The sequence below is a fragment of the Aythya ferina genome (genome assembly GCF_964211825.1).
Source record: "Aythya ferina genome assembly, chromosome: 9".
Classification (NCBI taxonomy): Eukaryota; Metazoa; Chordata; class Aves; order Anseriformes; family Anatidae; genus Aythya; species Aythya ferina.
In genome coordinates this window covers 26,439,507-26,457,183 of record NC_140305.1, presented here as the reverse complement: position 1 = coordinate 26,457,183, position 17,677 = coordinate 26,439,507, and the positions used below count along the sequence as shown (strand labels likewise).

The 17,677-nt window shown below is 47.3% G+C and overlaps 2 long non-coding RNA genes across 2 annotated transcripts; both read left to right on the top strand.

Moving 5' to 3' along the window:
• The first annotated feature begins 3,523 nt into the window (after nucleotides 1-3,523).
• On the top strand, nucleotides 3,524-8,471 carry LOC311441427. The gene is made up of 4 exons (XR_014695932.1): nucleotides 3,524-3,722; nucleotides 5,103-5,233; nucleotides 5,811-5,998; nucleotides 6,828-8,471. It is a non-coding gene; the product is annotated as an uncharacterized lncRNA (long non-coding RNA).
• A 3,826-nt stretch (nucleotides 8,472-12,297) lies between these two features.
• On the top strand, nucleotides 12,298-17,418 carry LOC311441641. Its single transcript, XR_014696108.1, has 2 exons — nucleotides 12,298-12,448; nucleotides 16,859-17,418. It is a non-coding gene; the product is annotated as an uncharacterized lncRNA (long non-coding RNA).
• Nucleotides 17,419-17,677: the final 259 nt, after the last annotated feature.

Genomic DNA, 17,677 nt, shown 5'->3' with positions numbered 1-17,677 from the left:
CCTTTCCTCCCAGACCTTTGGGTTGAGCCTCCCATCACATCTCTGCACGGACAGGTGCCCTAGGAGAATTCCTTGCCTGGCAAGACGAACCCTGGGGCTGTGGTGATGGGTGGGGAGGAGACATGATGTGTGCCGTGTGTTTGTGCCTCTCGCGTGGCACCTGGTGCACCCGTAGAGCGCCGTTTCCACCAGAGTAAAGCTGCAGAGCTGTTGGGTTTCGTCTGAACATATGGAGGATGGATGAAGAGGAACATCTGCACCATCTGCTGCAGGGAGAGCTGCCTCTCATCCCCTCGCCTCGCCGCCTAGCCGTTGTTTTGGATGACGTCCTTCCTTCCCTCCCATCATCGCCGGGCTCCCAGGGCCAAGCCTGCCTCCTGCAAAACGCTTTGCTTCCCGCTGGGGCTTCCTCGTTTGGGGTTTCCTCTGCCTCCTTTTCTCTGCTGGGTTTGGGGTTCTCTGCTCATTTGGGGTTTCCTCTGCCACCATACTCTGCTGGTACGGGTGCTCCCGCAGAAAGGGGAGCTGTGGAGGAGAGGGATGAGCCCCAGGTGGTGGGCCTGGCCTCCATCCACAAACCTCACACCATTGAGTCCCTCGCTGTAAGGTGCTGGGGTGTTTTAAGGCCTACCATAAAATAAGCTGTAGCCTAGCAAAAGCTTGCGATGGGATCAGCTGTGGTCTGCAGCCTTTAAATCTGCCTTGATCTTTGCACATGGAAGCAATTCGCCGCCGTCGTAACGCGCCTGAGCTGCGCAGATACGGTGCCTGCAAGAGGCTGCTGGTATCTGCAGGGCTCAGGGAGGGGAGGGGAGGGAGGGAGGAGGAAAGAGAACCCTGAGCCCTATGGCAGCCATCACCAGGCAGGGATTTAGTCTGAAAATAAGGCTAAAAATGCTGAATAACAGTTTGAAGAACCTGAGAATGTCGTAAAGTGGGAAGCTGCAAAAATAACCAGTGATCAGTAGCTCCCTAGGCGTTATAGAGCATCCTGAACTCACCTGGATGGTGACTTGGTGCCTTGGTGAACCCAAGTATGCCTGGAAAGCCAGAACCCCATTGAGAGCATTGAGTTGGTGGCAAAAAGCCAAAAAACTTGGGCAGCTCATGCGGGTGCCACAGTGTTTGCACGGCTTGGGGATGTGGGGCAAACAGGTCACAGCATGCATGAAACACGGGACATCTTAAACACTAATAGTGCAGCTTGTCTTCACCCAGGTATTTCTGCAAATACCTAAAATCTGACAGTTCCCATAAAAGAAAATTCATGATCTCTATACTACCCTGAAGCCCACCAGCTGTTTTTTGGGGTGCACAGCTCGCTGTTGGGGTGACATGGCCGAGCCCAGAGCTGGCATTCACCCTGGCATCATGCACACTGCCTGTATGAGGGCTCAGCAGGAATAAACAGCAGCAACACGACCTCGCTGGGTTTTTTAAGGGCATTTTTATATAGATCCGTGAGCGAGGACCTTGCAGAGGCTGCACTCGGCTGGGTGCCTCAGAGGGAACACAGTGTTACGAGTTCGACCTGTCTGGAGCAGCAGTTCCAGTGCCTTGCTGCGAGGCAGGATTTAAATCTGCTGCCGTACTGCATCGATCCCAGGTAATTGCTTTAATAGTGGCCCCGGTGTAGGCAGTGAATGGGTTGCTGTCACTCAAGTAATGAAATTACACGTGCTGCTGAAGGAATTTACCCTGCTGCCCGGCGTTGGCTCCCCGGCCCGAGGATGCTGCGTGCATCTCCCGGGAGAAGAGGGCTGGGGGGAGATGGGGGCAGAGGCTGGGCAAACAAATGATTTAAGACAGCAGGGCAGCTGCTTCTGTTGGGCAGGATGATGGCAAACTCTTGCTTGTACTGTAGGCTATAATTCCAGCAAGTCTCGGCCATCTGTTGCCTTTTTGCTGCCTGCCTCCTGCTGTTGCTCCTCTTTGGTGTCCCCCTTACAGAGCCCTGCCTGTACAAGCACATTGCTCCTGGTGGGAAACGGGTTTGGAAATCCTACAAACTCTTCTGGGAGCCTTGCAGAGAGCTTTACCCCTCAGCAGAAAGCAAACAAGGAAGACCCCAGCACAAAAAGACTGTCACACCACCCCAGCATCTCTCAGCATCACCAGTGCCTTGTAATGAAGGAATGATTTCCAGTACAGCACAAACTGGCAAAACGTGTACTTTTGGGTCCTAAATACTCAGTAATCTGGGTCCCTGAACAGTTAGCAAAATTCACCATGTCTCTATCAAGTATGGAAAGTATATTTAAAGTGTATATACATATTTTTCTACAGCATGGTAGCTTCATACAGTTTGATCTCCTGCATGCAGCCTGTTTGCACGTGATTTAGTACAATATTTATGGCATTTCTCGTTGGTGTAAGTAGCTGAAGTAGTGCTGGCGATCCTTGTCATTATTATTAACGCCAGAAGTAATGATTCTGTCCACCAAGCTGCGGGTTTCCAGCGGGCAGATACCTAGTTAATATAACGTATTTGACCTTCACGCTCGGTGGGGTGAGCTCCGATGGTCTGTGTGTGGTGTAATTGCTTTTTGATTATTACTCACAAACCCTGGTATTGTTTAATGGACAGATGAGTATCTTGCTTGGGAGCTGGGGCTCACGGCCACATCGTGGGGTTTTGTCCGTCGCGAAATCACCATAGTAACATCGCAGGGGAAACTGTGTGCCTGATAGCTCCATCCTATGCTGAAATATCCGGGCTGGCTGATATTTGTCTTATTTCCCCCCCCCATATCATCTCCGAGACCCCTGGAGGCCCCAGCAGGTCGTGCCCCTGGTTTGGCACAGCTGTGGTTTTTCCGTGGGTGTGGGTGCAGCAAGAAGCAGTTGTCCATCTAGATGGTGTCTTTGAAGGTAACCTTGTTTTCCTCCCATTTCTTTCAAGGAGATGGAGGAATTGAGTTCCCCAGCAAATCCGCGTGTTCTGGGTGGGATTTGGGTGTTTGGGGCGCTGCGGGGTGGCACCACCCATTAAAGCACCCATTATGGGAAACGAGAGCGAGCTTCTGTTCAATAACTCACGGATATGTTAAACTCTGCGAGCCTGAAAACAGTAATTGGGTTGCCAGTGTGTGTTTAAACAAGGGATAAATTACATGTGATTTTGGCAAGCAATTTCACCCCTGCTGGTGCAGGAGCTCATTACAAAGGGAGGCACGATCACCAGCCAAGATTTCTGGCTTCCTTTCTCTTTCCAGCACGACTTTATGCCATTGTGTTATCGTCTTGGGCTGCTATCAGCACGTATCGTGCCCTGACTGCCACAGGCAATAAAACGTTTGACAGTTTTCCACTTCCCCGTTAGATAAAGCTGCAGAATGGTAAATCCTGTGGGGTAGCGGGGTGCTCTGCCCAAATCTCTCGGCGATGGGCAGAGGAGAGGCGAGAAGAAACCAGGGGCGGTTCTCTGGGCTGCGTTGGACTTGAAACTTTCCTGTCCTATGCAGAAAAAGCTACTGGCAGCCGTGAGCCCTGAACTGTTAGGAGCCCGTCTGCAGAGCTGACGTTGGCACAGCTGGCGGTTTTGCTTCGGCTCCTGATTAATCAGCGGCAGATCTGATCCTGCCCCGCTCCTCGCGGGGAGCAGCTGTGAAAATCCTCTCCTCCCGCAGCAGCTGGCGCCGATTCCTGCTGGGTGCTGAGACCAGGCCAGGGCTGCCCGCGGGGGCAGAGCCAGCCCCTGCCACAGCAAGCCCCTGGGCAAGGTAGGAATGACTCGACACCAGCCCAAAAATCACAGAAAAACATCCTACTTCTCTTCCTTTTTTTTTTTTTCTTCTTTTTTTTTCTTTTCTTTTTTTTTCCTTTTTCTTTATTTTATTCTTTATTTTTTCATCCCAGTGCTCTGGGTTTCTTGCGTTAGTGAATTCTGCCTCAGAAACACACTGAAAGAAATGGACTTAGCATAAGGTGTTCAAAGCGGGGTTTAAGGATCCTGCAGGAAAGTGAACTGCGTGTGATTTCATTCCCAGGTCACATTAAGTGCAATTACATTTATGTGGCTCTGAATCAGTTTCCTTAAATATCTCGGCTATATATTTAACTTCCCAATGAAGTGGCTTATGCTGTAAATATTGAGGCCATCCGGTGTGATTAAATATTAAAAATGACATTTAAAGAAAGCCCCAGCTGCTGTGCGAGCTGAGCTCGCCTGGCTTTTGGCAAAGTGCAAGCTGAGAGCTGAGCTCTGTGTCTGGTTGCTGGTGCTTGTTTTGGGGGAAAAAGTGAGAAATCCCCCGGAAAATCCCACCCAGGGACTGGGGTGGGCAGCAGAGGATGAGGGCAACAGGTCCTGATCTTGGATGGCTTCTCAGTTCTGCCTGGCTCAGCCAGCACCTGGCCAAACATCCCCAGTGTCACAGAGCAGGTCCTGAGAGTAGTCCCGGGGAGGGAAGGGGCTGCGGGGCTGTGTCAGCGCTTCCATGGGGAGAGCAGCTTCTGAGCAGGAATTCGGGAAGAACGTGTCCATGCCTCACCACAACACCAAGTCCTTCTGTAGGCAATGGGAACCCTGTGCCTGTGCAGATCAGAATTAAATTCTCCTGATGGATACAGCTTGGGTTTCGAAATTCCAATTGTGCCATCCCATTAAACTCCACTCCTGGGCGAAATGCAGACAGGAGGAGCTGGAGGAGAGCCAGGGGGAGGTCCACGGGAGTTCCTGTGGGTCTGTGCATCGTGTATGCAGGACACTGCCCAAATGGGGGGTCTCAAGCAGGGGCAGGAGGGAGGTGGGGTGGCTCCAGACAGTGTTGCCTGCTGCACCCTAAATGCAGCCGGAGCCTCCTGGGGAGCGAGAGGCAAGCAGAGGCACCAGGAGAGCACTGCTCAGCACCGTCCGGTGACACCGAGCATAACTTCCTTAATTATCCCCTCTGACAGGGCTTGCCGCTCGTCAGTCGTGAAATAAAGTAGTATTAAAAGTCGGAGATTTATGGGATCTGCGCGCCCATGGGAAGGCTGTAATTTCAGGGCATTGATTTAAAGGGGGATAAATCCCGAGGGAAAAATAAATAGAGTGGATGTCAGGTTTAAGATTGCAGGTGACATGCATTTTATTTGCTTGGGATTTTTTTTCTCTGAAGAGCACACAGCCATCATTTGCCTTAAGTGGAAGCCGTCCTTGTAGGCTGCCTGCTGGGGGCCAGCCACTGGCTGCCTCTGCTCCTGGAGACCCGAAGAGACCCAAAGCAGCTGCCACCGTCACACAAACCAGGTACTGAAGGTCCAAATACCCAACACAGATAAAATGCTGAAATAAAATTGTCTAATTGGTTCTATATTTACAAACCACGGGAGAGAATAAGGACGTTGCTTCCCCTCCGTGTGGGTGGTGGCATTCAGTAGAGCTGTGCATTATCCAGATGTGCTCCTCCTCTGATTGATTCCCATCATGAACAGTCATGAAGAATGACTTCAGCTGATCAGCAGGTGACTTGGGTGCCACTTGGGTGTCTCCATCAGAGGTCTTGGGAGAGACTTGGGTGAGAACTCAAGCATTTGAGGTCAGCGGGAGCTTTTGGGTAGGTTCCCACCAGTGCTCAACTGCTCTCCAGCTGAGAGCAAGCACGTGCTAAAATATGCCTGCCCACAGCTCCTGGTGTTTCTTCAGTCTTTTATTTCCAGTCTCTTTTAAAAATTCATCTTGCCGTACATGAATATAGTGAGTGCTTTTTTAAAAAAAATATGTATAATTTTTATTGTATTCCAAATGATCTTTAGATCTGCAAAGGATCTGCAGGCTTTTTATGCTCTTGTCCCCCTCTCCCACGCCCTGTGTTGGGGCTGTGTAGGTGCTGGGGTCACACTGAGCCCTCCTGCCTGCACCGGAGTGACAGCAGTGACACTCCCCGAGGTGGGGAGCAGCTCCCGAGACCCACTGAGGTGCCAGCCCCGTCCTTTCAGGGCTCTGCCAGGTCTGCTCACAGCCCCCCAGGCCCACATAAAGGGGATTCAAGACCCCCACACTAGGGGCTTGCTGGTGAGTTGTCCCTGGTGGCAAACGAGCTGAGCGTATAGGTGTGCAAACCCCCTTCTGCAGGGGATTCCCCGCATAGAAGAGGTGGCTCCAGCCACACCGCTGCTCTTTGCACTGTTTTGGGGTGAATTCCTTCCATTTGCATACATTGGTCTGAAAAGCTGGTGAAAAGTTGTGTTAATAAGTTTCAGTTTTCCAGGACTGTGGTGTGAGGACAGATGTTTGTGGCCAATTTCTGAGCTGAATGCTTGCTTCCCATGGGGGAGACATCACGAAGGTGTGTGGGCACTCCCGGGGAAATGCCAGGAGGCAGAGATTTTCCACACATTTCCTTCTGTGGAGCAAATTAAGGTTTTCTTGCTTCTGATCTGCGTGGTCTGCAGAAGGAAATCTGGTCACCAGCTTTAGCAGGGACTTTCTCCTGCCCTGCTCCCCGCTTCCACTCCTTGGTACCACTGAGGGTGGCAGTTCCTTGTGCCTGCCTCCCTCCCTGCCACCTGCTGAGCATGAGCAAGGTGGGAAGTGTCAGATTTATTTTAACAAACACAGTTCAGTAAATGTTTCTGGTAATGCTGTGTGGTTTTTCTTTCTTCTTCTTTTTTTTTTTTTTTTTTTCTTTCTTTTTTTTTTTTTTTTCTTGTAAGGGTCTGTAATACTGCAGAATCTCCTGGGGTTTTTAATGTAGTTTAAAAACAAAACTGAGCGGGATAATAGCATTTAAAATAATCCCAACACTGCTATTTAACGTGTGAAGTTGCCTCTGGCTTTGTTCCAGTATAAATCTACCTGGCTATTAAATCTGCCGTGACTGATGCCGTCCTCATTTTTCAAGGATGCATTAAGGGAGCTGTGATTGAAAGATGACACACAAATTATGTGGTGTTGCTGCTGAGATGGCTCTGATTACAGCTGCCTTGTACATCTCCTGTAAATTCCTGCGCTCGCCGTGTTATTTCCCTGCAAGGGTTTGTAAGTATTAAATTAATTCGGCAGTGTGGGGCTGTAAGGAAGAAGATGTTCGCGTGCCACGAGAAGCTGCAAGCGCCACCGCATCGGAGCTTCGTCTGCCCCTTGGAAACCTGGGTCCTGTGCTGGGAAATCCACAGCCTGTCAGAGGCTGAAGGAAAGGACCTCATTCAGGGCCCAGCTGGGGGGCTGTTGACCGAACCCAAGGGGATGTGCTAGGGCAGAAATGGATCTGATTTAGTTTAAGTTCATTTTTCCTTCTGTGGTTTCACTGAAAATTTAGGGTTTATCCAGAGCGCTCTGCAGAGGCTGAATATTTTCATGTACGTGCACTCGTGCCTCGTTTGTTGGCTTCTTCTTTGGAGCTTCTTCCCTTTGATATCTAGGACATGGGGTGGCACCAGGGTGTTTTTAAAATAAGATGCACATGATGCTGGTCACTCTGATATTAATGAACAGTTTTCTAGCAAACACTGGGATCGTCGTGGCTTTTTCAGGAGGCTGACATCAAGTAACAGGTGAAGGTCAGAGCCGCGTAATTGAAAACTAGAACGTGAGCACAGCATCTGGTTTGCTCTCTGCTGCAGTGCGAGACTTCACCTCTACCTTGCTAAATAGCTCTTAAGAGAGATTATCATTAAAATCTGGCAGCAACTCAACTGGAGTACATCTGTGCGCTGTAAAATAAAATTGTATTTAATGGCAGAACAGTTGGACCAGCTGACGGCCCTGCACATGGGTTAAAACCGGAGGAAACCTGTAGAAGCAGTATTAAATAAAGGCAATTTTGGGTACAAAGCATAAATAAGAGGGGAAAGAGCCCCTTCAGGTGGTTCCCACCTGTTTCCCACCTCTGCCTCCACCCAAGGAGCAGGACCTGCCCTACATTGTGAGAACCTGAGCAGGGGGAAGGAGGAGGCTTTTTCTGGGTGGATTCAAAGCTTTTCCTGTAGTACCCAAATAGAACCACAGGATTGATGTGACCGCTGAGAAAGGGACTGTCCGGCTGCATCCACACCTGAGGCAAAACTGCTTTTGTCACACCCAGGACTGGCTGGCTTGTCCTAAGCTACATGGTTTTATGTGGTGTGAAAAATGGAATGCTTTTAATGAGATAGCAGCATGGGTTATTAACTGGCCTACATGCGAGTAACACGCGTGCCACTGCCTCTGCACATCTTATTTAGCTGAAATTCTTCTTACAATTAGAAAATTCGCAGTAGCAATAATTTCTGTAATTGCTGGGCCCGGAGTCCGTAATTAAATTGATTCAATGAATTATTATTGTGCGAGCAGAATTGCTGTGTGATTAAGAACATAAATTAATTTTTGTGTTGGTGATAATGCCAAAACTTGTGTGTTTGGAGTCAACAACATTTGGGTTTAAAATTTCAGAGCTGTTGGCTTCTGAACTGTGTGCGTAGAGGAAAGGGAAAGCACTTGACATGGGCTCTCCTTGTAGTCTATGCCATATTGCTGTCTTTCCCCTATTCTTCATCTTCCATTTTTCATAAATGGAATAAAAAGGGAACAAGCAGTAAACGTTTGAACAGAAAACAGCAGAAGACAGTTGTTCAGTCTACATTTTCACTAAATAAAGATTTTTTTTTGTCTTTTTAGATAATGCAGATTTTTTTTTCTGTAAGTAATATTTTTCCAGTCATCTCAAGTGTATTAAATACATTCCGAGTAGTTACCTAAATAATGGCAATCTGCAGAAGCTAACATGCTTGCGACTATTTTTTCCAGCAGAAATAACCCCAAATTTTGTGGATGCTGAAAGTTATGAACCTGATGTGTGCAATGAGGCAGCATGCTGTATTTTAGGTACGCGCTCATTTAGTAGCTGAGAAGAAGAAATGAGGGATGAAGAGTGCTGCTTTTGAATAAATATTATTCCATTTCCCTCACTGACTCCTGACCTACTGCAAAATTTCTCTTTATGACGATTGGGTCATTAATTATGTGTAAAAATAAGATCCCGTTACACGTCCCATCTTTAGCGAAGAAACCCGGGACTGCATGAGTTTTACCCTATTAAAAATGCATGCTTTTTAGCTTCTTGCTTCGGCACCTTGTCAGCTGCTGTTGAACTGCCGTGGGAAGGGGAGGGACGGCTCTGTCGGGTGTCGGGCTGGAAACGCCTCGGCTCCGCGGGGGTTCTCTGAAGGGAGGCTCTGCAGCGCTAATCGCTTCGGGAGGAAAGATTGAACGCTCCTCAGCTGGGAGGAAAAACTATAAATACAGCTATCGGAGCAACCACATTTCTGATGAGAGAGGCTTTAAGGCCCCTTGGAGGCGAGAGATCCGAGTCACGATAGGGCACACCTCGCCTCTGAAATTAATTGATGGGCAAACGAGAGGGAACGCTAATGGCGGTGGAGTCCTTGGTGTGACATATGGTTGCTGAATTCCTGGGAAAAGTGCAGCACTGTCTTGGCAGAGAGCTGCTGAAAAGCCGAAAGGATTAGATTCGGGGAGAAAGACGAGATAAGAGTGATTAGGTGGCTGAGGAGCCTGGCGGAGGGGGTAATTGCTCACTGTAATTGAGGGGGAAGATCAAAAGAACTTGACACGAATGCTTGACTTAAAACAGTGGGTAGAATTATGAGACTTGAGGAAAAGTATTAATTAGGGGGAAGATTCTGTCTGTTTTGTCGCTGGAATAAGTCATTTAGACATTTAGCTAGTCCAAAAACCTTCTGTGCTTTATCCTATAGACAGGTAATGCAGCATCCCTCCAGTCACACGTGGGGGCACGGTGCCAGGCACCCCCTGCCCCACGATAGTTCGTGTAGATGCAGCTTGGGAAAGACCAGGTCCAACCGCATTATTCTTTGAAATGGCACTTCCTCAGTGCCAACAGCTTTTCCCCCAGGTACAGCCCCAAATGCAGAGCTTCCAACGCTTATCGTCTTTTCCTGCGAAGATCCTGTTTGAAGGTAGATCTCTTTAGACATTTTGCCTCTGCAGTTTAAGAACTTGATGTAAAAAGTCGCTGCCTTGGAGCATGTCCTTGTGCCCGACAGCACATCTCCTCCTCCATAGGTTTGGGCCACAACTGAATGTGCTCCTGTGACTCAGTGCAGAGGGAAGGAGATGGCACCAGGGCACCCAACCTTCGGACGTCCTCCCAGCTCTGAGCTGAAGCTTTCCTAAGAAGAACGAGTGAGAAACTTGGTGAGATGCACCTGCATCCTATACATGTGTACATGTGCATGTATGTACACACACGCCTAGAAACCAAGACAAAGACTGTGTACATATGTATATGCGTGATTATAGATAAATATAAAATAAAGTAATTCTTGAAAATGACTTTGACAGTCTTGTGTTCCTTCTTCTCCCCTCCTGTCCCATTCCTCTGCTCAGCCCTTCCCCTGCCATAGCACTGTGCTTGGGGCTGGGTGTTCAGCAGCTGCACAGGACTCCTTCTGTAGGTGAAAATCAAGGGAAAACGCAGCTTTTTGTATCCCTGGGGAGAATTAATGCCCATTGTTCAGAAGACAAAGGCGGATCAGTAGATTTGCTATGATGAGGGCATTAGAGACCATAGCTTGACTTTGGGTGCTGATTACAAAGGGGGCCTCCCCCCCTCCCCTTCTGCAGAGCACAAGGCACAGCTAGGCTCACGAGAGAAGCAGGAGATGGCCACAGAGGTGTTTTTAACAAGTGGGTTTGGGAAGTCTCTGCATCTTCACCACTGGCTTAAGAATCGTGAATTTAAACAAATTTGATTCTAGCTCAGTCTACTGCTGATACATGCTGCAGTTCAGGTCTTTTGCATTTCAGTTTATAAAGCCCTATTTAGCACACTACAGTCAAGCTGTCGTCAGTCAGCCACAGATTTATTGTTCAAACCACAGTTCATCACACGTCTTACTTCCTTCCAGACACTTCCAGGTTTGTGCATGAATCTTTATCGGTCCCCGTAACGAGGGCTGCGAGGGTTTGCAGAAATGAGGACTGGTTCACCTTGGCATTGATGAAATGTCAGTAGCAATAAATGCCTCGCTTGCTCCACGGTGGAGGAGAGCTCGTTTCCCTAATGAGCTAAGATACAAATGTAATAAAGAAGCTATCACAATTTTCTTTGATACATGAATTAACGTGTTATTTAACATTGCTTCTGTACATTATCACCCATGGTGATTTATGCTCTGAAGCATCCACAAGCACATTTATTCAAGCCCTTCCCAGTCCCCAGCTATCTTCTCCTACAAGAGGCTATTTTTTAAATACTGAGTCTTCCATTTAACTTCTGTCAATATCTGGTGTAACTATAAATTGCCCCTTATTTGGCTGATAACATTCTATTCTATATGGTACTTGAATCATGCAGCAAATTATGAAAACAGGTAAGTATTGCCATAGCTGTTGGGTGGTGTTGTTCTTCTGAGTTTGACTTTGGACTGTTTCATATATAATTTTGTGAGGGGTTGTTCGATAATACAGGCACAGGAGGCAAGTCTGATGGAGAGATGATAAAACAGTGAAAATTACAAAAATAAAATAAAACCCAGAGCTCTGTAAAGAACAAGTGGTTGTGTAGAGAAAGGGCAGATTCTTCACAGGAGCTGGTAGAAAAACAAGAACCCAGTGGCATACAGTTAGCATTTTAAAATAAACATGGAAACCTATGGGTTACACTTTAGGGACAGGTTTTATTCAAACTGCTGCTGAGTGGAGAATTTGTTCAATAAAGTGGCCCAAATCCTGACAAGGGTGAGGCTGAAAAAGGCACAGCTGCAGATCCCCATCCACGTCAACAGCACTGGCATCACCTTCAGCTCACTGCAATGTTTCCTCGGGGTCTGCAAGTGCAGCCTGGCTGCACGGCCCCGCACCCTGCCCACACGATGTGCAACGGCACGCTTGTGCTTTGGACTACCAGCTTTAACTACTACTGATGGGGGTTATTACCATCTAAAATAGCAATAGGATTAATTAGGGGCTTCTCTGGGGGCCTATTGCTATATGCTGCTGTGGTTGAAGTGTCCTGCTGGGAGCTCCTGTTCCCCACTGTGTCATTTTCCCTGGTGTGCCCAGGAGCAGGTGCTGAGTGCGGCTTGCTGCAGATGGCGGTGGAGGTGGTGGCTCTTCCCCAAACACGGCATTGAAATTGAATCAGAAAAGATGTTATCACGGCTCAAAAAAACATCAGTATTTTTCTAAATTAGAACTGGTATGGTGAGCTTTCCCCAGGTGACATTTAATTCACACAAACTATAATGAATCCAAAGTTTGCTCACCTGTTACTCCAAAACACAAGGTGTCATGCATTAGGTTTGGCTTCACTCTGATTTTATTAATGAACTCGTTAGTAAATAGTAAGCACAGTGGTGAGCCTCATCTGCACCTTGTGAGGCTGCAGCCCTGGGCTTTGATGGAGGGGAACCAGGACGAGACCTTCATGAACACCTCAGTGGAGGTGCTCTGAGTTCTGCTGGTTTTTGACTTAACACCTCTGGACTTGCACTGCTCAGGGTGTGGGGTTAAGATGGGAAGGATGGGGAAGGGTCTGGTGCCATGGTCCATGCTCTGCCATATGCTGCAGGACCCCAACCTCATGGGGCTAGGGGAGGGCAGCAAAATACCTGCATCCTGAGGCAGGTGCAGAGCAGAATACCTGCACGCTGAAATGAAGATTTATTTTTTAGCCCGTCACGTAGTGTGTAGTAACAGACTGCCTCTAGGAAAAACCATCGGTGCTGTGATGTGAAAGCCGTCTCTCGCGCTAATCCAGGCTGATCTATATGGATTAACATATTGATTCCAGCCTTAGATAAAGGAGAGCCTCTTGCAGGGGTGAGGGGTGTGAAGAGGCGCGCAGAAACGGGTGGTGCAGAGGTCTTTGTTCGGTTTGCTGAAACTCATCTTGGGCTTTCTTGCATAATCCGGCATTATGCGATTTCATTAAAAAGAAAAGTTGAGTATCTCTGAGGGTGGTTCCTATAATTACCAAATTTCTTTGAAAACTCAGTTAAGAAGCCATCTGGCCTAGGGATTTTATTGACCTGTCACTAGCTAATTATGTTGAAAACTTAATCTTTTATGATTATCATTAATAACTGCATGGTGTTTTGACAAAAACTTTTTTGTCTTCAAGTGTTGCCGTCTTTAAATTTCAAGAAGTAATGAGAGGAATGTTTTTACAAAATTAGAAATGTCCTCTTAAGAGTGAAATCCAATAGGTTTCACGTATAATTCAGATACGCAGCAGTGAGGAAATGTGGAGGTCTGGTTTTAGAGCCTAGCATGGCTGCCACGTGAAGGGCTTGGATCTGCTGCGCTTTCCCATAAAAATATGGGATTAGTGGGAGTGGGGTGGGTGCTTTCTGTGCCTGGGAGAGGTCCTGCTTCCAGCTTCAGCTCCTGGATAAGGGAAGCTGCCTACCCAGGCTGGTGGGCTCTGTCCTCAGCCTCCAGGACCCATCCAGGGTCACCTTGGGACAGCTCCACTTCCCTGCTCGCTCCACTGGCACTGATGGTTTGACATCCCATGGAGAGTTCCTCCTTACGCTTGCCATTAATTAATGATATTGTGCCAGCATTCTTGAGTGTAAGCCAATTAAAATAATTATATTCAGGTGGGCATTAGGGCATATCGCTTTTGTTGTGAGGGCTGCCTGCTGCTGGCTGTGCTTCCCGAAGCATCTCTGAGCATCTCATGGTGCCAGCACCAGCTCCTTCTCCCCCTTCTCCCCTGAGACCCCCTCTGGGTGGCTCACAGGGGACTTCCCATGGCAGTGTTGTGGATCAGACAGTCTCACCACTGGTTGCTCCTCACACACTGATCATTTTTGCGGCACTAGGGGTATGCAGTTGCAGATAACAATCCCTGTAGGCCCAAGGGCTGCTCAACAGGGAAGACTTTCAGGTCGGGTGCTTCACAAACAGGTGGAGCATGGCGAATTATCATCTTTGGTAAGGATTCTGAGAAAAAAGGTTTCCATCCCGCCTAGCCTTAACAAGTATTGAGCAAGGCTGGACTGCACACAGCAGCCCTTTTCCCTGCTCTCCCATTTACCTTGCTCACCATGTAGTGAAAGCCTTGCCAAAATCTGACAGACACCTCTATGGAACCGACAATTCATCACAAGAAAGCATTGTGCCCATTGCCCATCGTTTGGTAACCCTGTGCTGCCTCATATCCCATTGTCCAGGCATTCTTCCCCCTTCCCAATCCTCTCTGGGGAAGTCTCACGAGTGTTTGAGGCCAACCGGGGCCCAAGCTCTTTCCCCCCATGTCTAAATACACGCGATGCATTCAGAATTCCTCACTGAAATATGGGAAATCCTCAGTTTGCCAGATGCAGAACCAGGTGCTGAGTTTTGGGCTTGTTTTAGGATACGCTGGGTTAAAAAAATGTTTACCAATTAATGACCTGTTATCCATTGGAGTCCTTTAATATGGATTGCTATTATCAAAGAAGTGCTATTTTATCTGGGTTTACAGTTAGCCTTCCTCCACTGGCTCCTTAGTGCAGCTAATTTAGCAAAATTGCATTTAAATGAGTCCCTGATGAGAGACCCGGAGTTCACATTTTTCTTTTAATAGACATGTTAGTCTTCCCGCGTGCTGAAATCCCACAAATGGCCCTTCACTCCTCACCAGCGAGGCAGCTATTGTGTGTCAGCCGGCACGCTGTGTGCCTGGCCTCACCCCGGGGAATTGCCCAGCAGTCGTGGCATTTCTTTGAGCTGAAAGACAGTGTTTAAAATTGGGTAATTTATATTTATATAGTGGTTGGTGTCCTTTATCAGAGAAGCTTTTCTTTCAGCAAAGTTCGTTTCAAAAAGAAATAAAAAATAATAATTCAATACAAATAAGACTATCTCTCTTCAGGCCAAGGGCTCTGAAAGTTAAATTGTTTAAATCTGGGGGCTTGCTGGGACATCACACAGTCCTGTGAAGTCCCATGAATTCTGTGCAAAATGTTTCTTGCTGCTAAAAGCAGTGGAGCTCCCTGCTGCAGGGTTGCAGCATCCCGGAGCTGCTCCAGGCAGGGCAATTAGTGGCGAGCTAAGGTTTTATGTTGTTTAGACCGATGCAATCTTTTAAATTTTATAAATCAGGAGAGACCGCTTATCTTATTCCCCAGGCACCGCTAACAACTAATTAAAAACCATAATTAACAGGAGTGAAGCCACCAGAAGATGTGAGGCAGAGGGAGGGCTGCTCCCAGCCACAGGGAAGGGCACCTGGGGGCTCTTCAAGGAGGGGCTAATAAATAAAGTCAGCACGGTGACCTCTGTTGGCTGTTTGCTCTCCAGCATGAAGTTTTAGTATCAAAGTTAGACAATTATTTTTTTCCAGATTGATTTTGGCTCAAAATTCAGCAAGGATGGTGGGCTTAGTTCAGAGTGCTAAAGCAATAGAGCTGATGGGCTGGTGTTCCTCATGCAGGATAGTTACAGAAGTGTACAGCGATGTCTACTCTCAGTTATTTAAGGGTTTTGTCTCCCAGCAGCAGCCAGAAGCCCTCCAGTAGTGCTCCAGTGGCTGCTGCCTATGGGCTTGAGACTTCAGGTACCCTTGCAAGGGTCTGGTGCAGGCATTTTAGAGAATTTAACCGGTGTCGGTAGGAACCAGGAGGGCATTTTGGAGTCTTCCATTCTTTCTTGGGACTGACAAATGCAGTGTCTGGATTTGATGTAAGCTCTGTGGGAATCAGCGGGGATGGCACTTAAAACGAGCAAGGGCATCTCGCCGAGCGGCCGGTGGGAAGACAAATGCTTGCAGAGCGCTTCCACTTGTTTCCTTGCGCAGTGCAAGGACTTTCAAAATAAATATTTTTGAGATAAATGAGCTTGTAAAACGCATCGCTCACTCAATGTAGCGTTACACACTGCTTTGAGAAGCCTCTCAAATGAAAGAGTACTGTAAAGCTTTAGATAGAGCAGGATTCACAAGCAAATCGGAGGGATGGAAGCGTTGCTGAAATGGGTCTTCGGCAGGCGACTTAATTATAAATGGCCACTAATAAAAAGGATGGGAATGACAGTGCTGACTTTAAAGAGAAATTACTGCGACTCTATTATTTCTGCTGCTTTTCCTAGCCAGGCTGGGCTTTGCACCATACTGCCCTGAGGCTGTAAGGGGCTTTTGTGCTACAAATGTGTTGGTTTTGCAATGAAGATGTTGAAAAAGTACCATTATTTCAAAAATTGGTTAAACTGTGGTTGAACCAACAAATACATAGCAAACCAAACCAGCAATAGTGCCATGGGAAATGACTTCTAAATTAGTTGTGGTGTTAGAAGAATAATTAAGCAGTATTTACTTACAATTATATCCAATAACTTTTTAATGCTGTGATTAATTAAATTCTAAGATTTCCTCATAGTCTCTGCATATATTACAGATGGAAATTAATTTTCTCCAGCAACTCATTAAGGTCCTGAAATGCTGTGGATTCCTTTTAATCAGTAATTCTTTGCTTTGCATTGTAAATCTTTACGTGTGCATCAATCAGCCCGAGCTCCCAAACCGAGCCACGGGGAGCTGCAAATTAGGGCTGGAGCCACTTACCTTTGCTTTTAGAAACTAAATTCTAGCTCTGTGTTACCAGCTGTGGTTTTTCAGAAAATAATGCCCCTTCCTGCTTTAGGCAATAGAATCTTTTAGAACATTGGGGTTTAGTAAGCTGAAGGGAGGATGGAGGGGGATTTCATGCCACCAAAATGCAGGCACTGAAGGTAGCTGCTGATGGAGATGGGAGCACGCAAAGTCCAGGTACTCCCCTCTCCAAAAACCAGCATTTGCCAGGTGTTTCTATGTGAATTTGTTTCATTTCAAATTAACCGTTTAATCATAAAAGCTTATTCAAATACACATTACTTCTATTTCATGCATTCATACATAGCACAGGAGAAATCTTTTTTTTCATCCAGGCAAGGCAACCTGAGGCAAAACCTAGGGTTTAAAAGCAGCGAGTAGGAGAGCTAGGGCTCTGCATACCAGAAGAGGAGTTTCACTGCATGTGCCCCAGGACAAGGGGTGATCCCCACGGCTGCCAGAGCAGCGCCTTCCTCAAACATCCTCCTCCCATCTGCTGAAATGAATGCCTGACACCGGGGATGTCTCCGAGAAGCAAAGCTGGATGGTGCGGTAACAGAAGAGAGCATGGAAACCCATGCAGTAACACCAGAAAATGATGACATGCCATGATGACACCGGTGTCTTCTGCGGGTCCCTGTGCACTCTAGGAATCCGCGTTCTCCAGGCTTAAAATGAAACTTGCAGTTCTGAAAGGAATTGCAGATTCAGTCCGATACCCCGGTGTGGTGCTGCCAAAGCAAGCCAGATACAAGGCCCTTTTTGTTGGATAAATATGTCTGGAAGCGACTGAGCGCGGGCGGGATGAGAGAACTTCTGCTTAGCAAAATATTTGAATTAGGCAGTTCAGTAATTGCATTTTTAACTATATTAAAGCCTGTTCCTTGAAACCTGATGAAGGCTGTTGGAGCCGTCCAGTAGCTTTTGTTTGGCTGTGTTATCCAGGAGTTGAAATCACAAACAGATACGGTAATAAGAGATTGCTGAAAATTTTCAGCAAGTGCTTCCTGGCTAATTAGCTCCCCAGAGGGATGGGATTGGAGCGGACAGAGCCAGCTTTGCTCTTCTTTTCCATTGGCATTCTAGGAGTGTGTAGCTGAAAATCTCCAGCCATAGCTGATCTCCATAAAAGATTAATATGCTATTTATAGGAT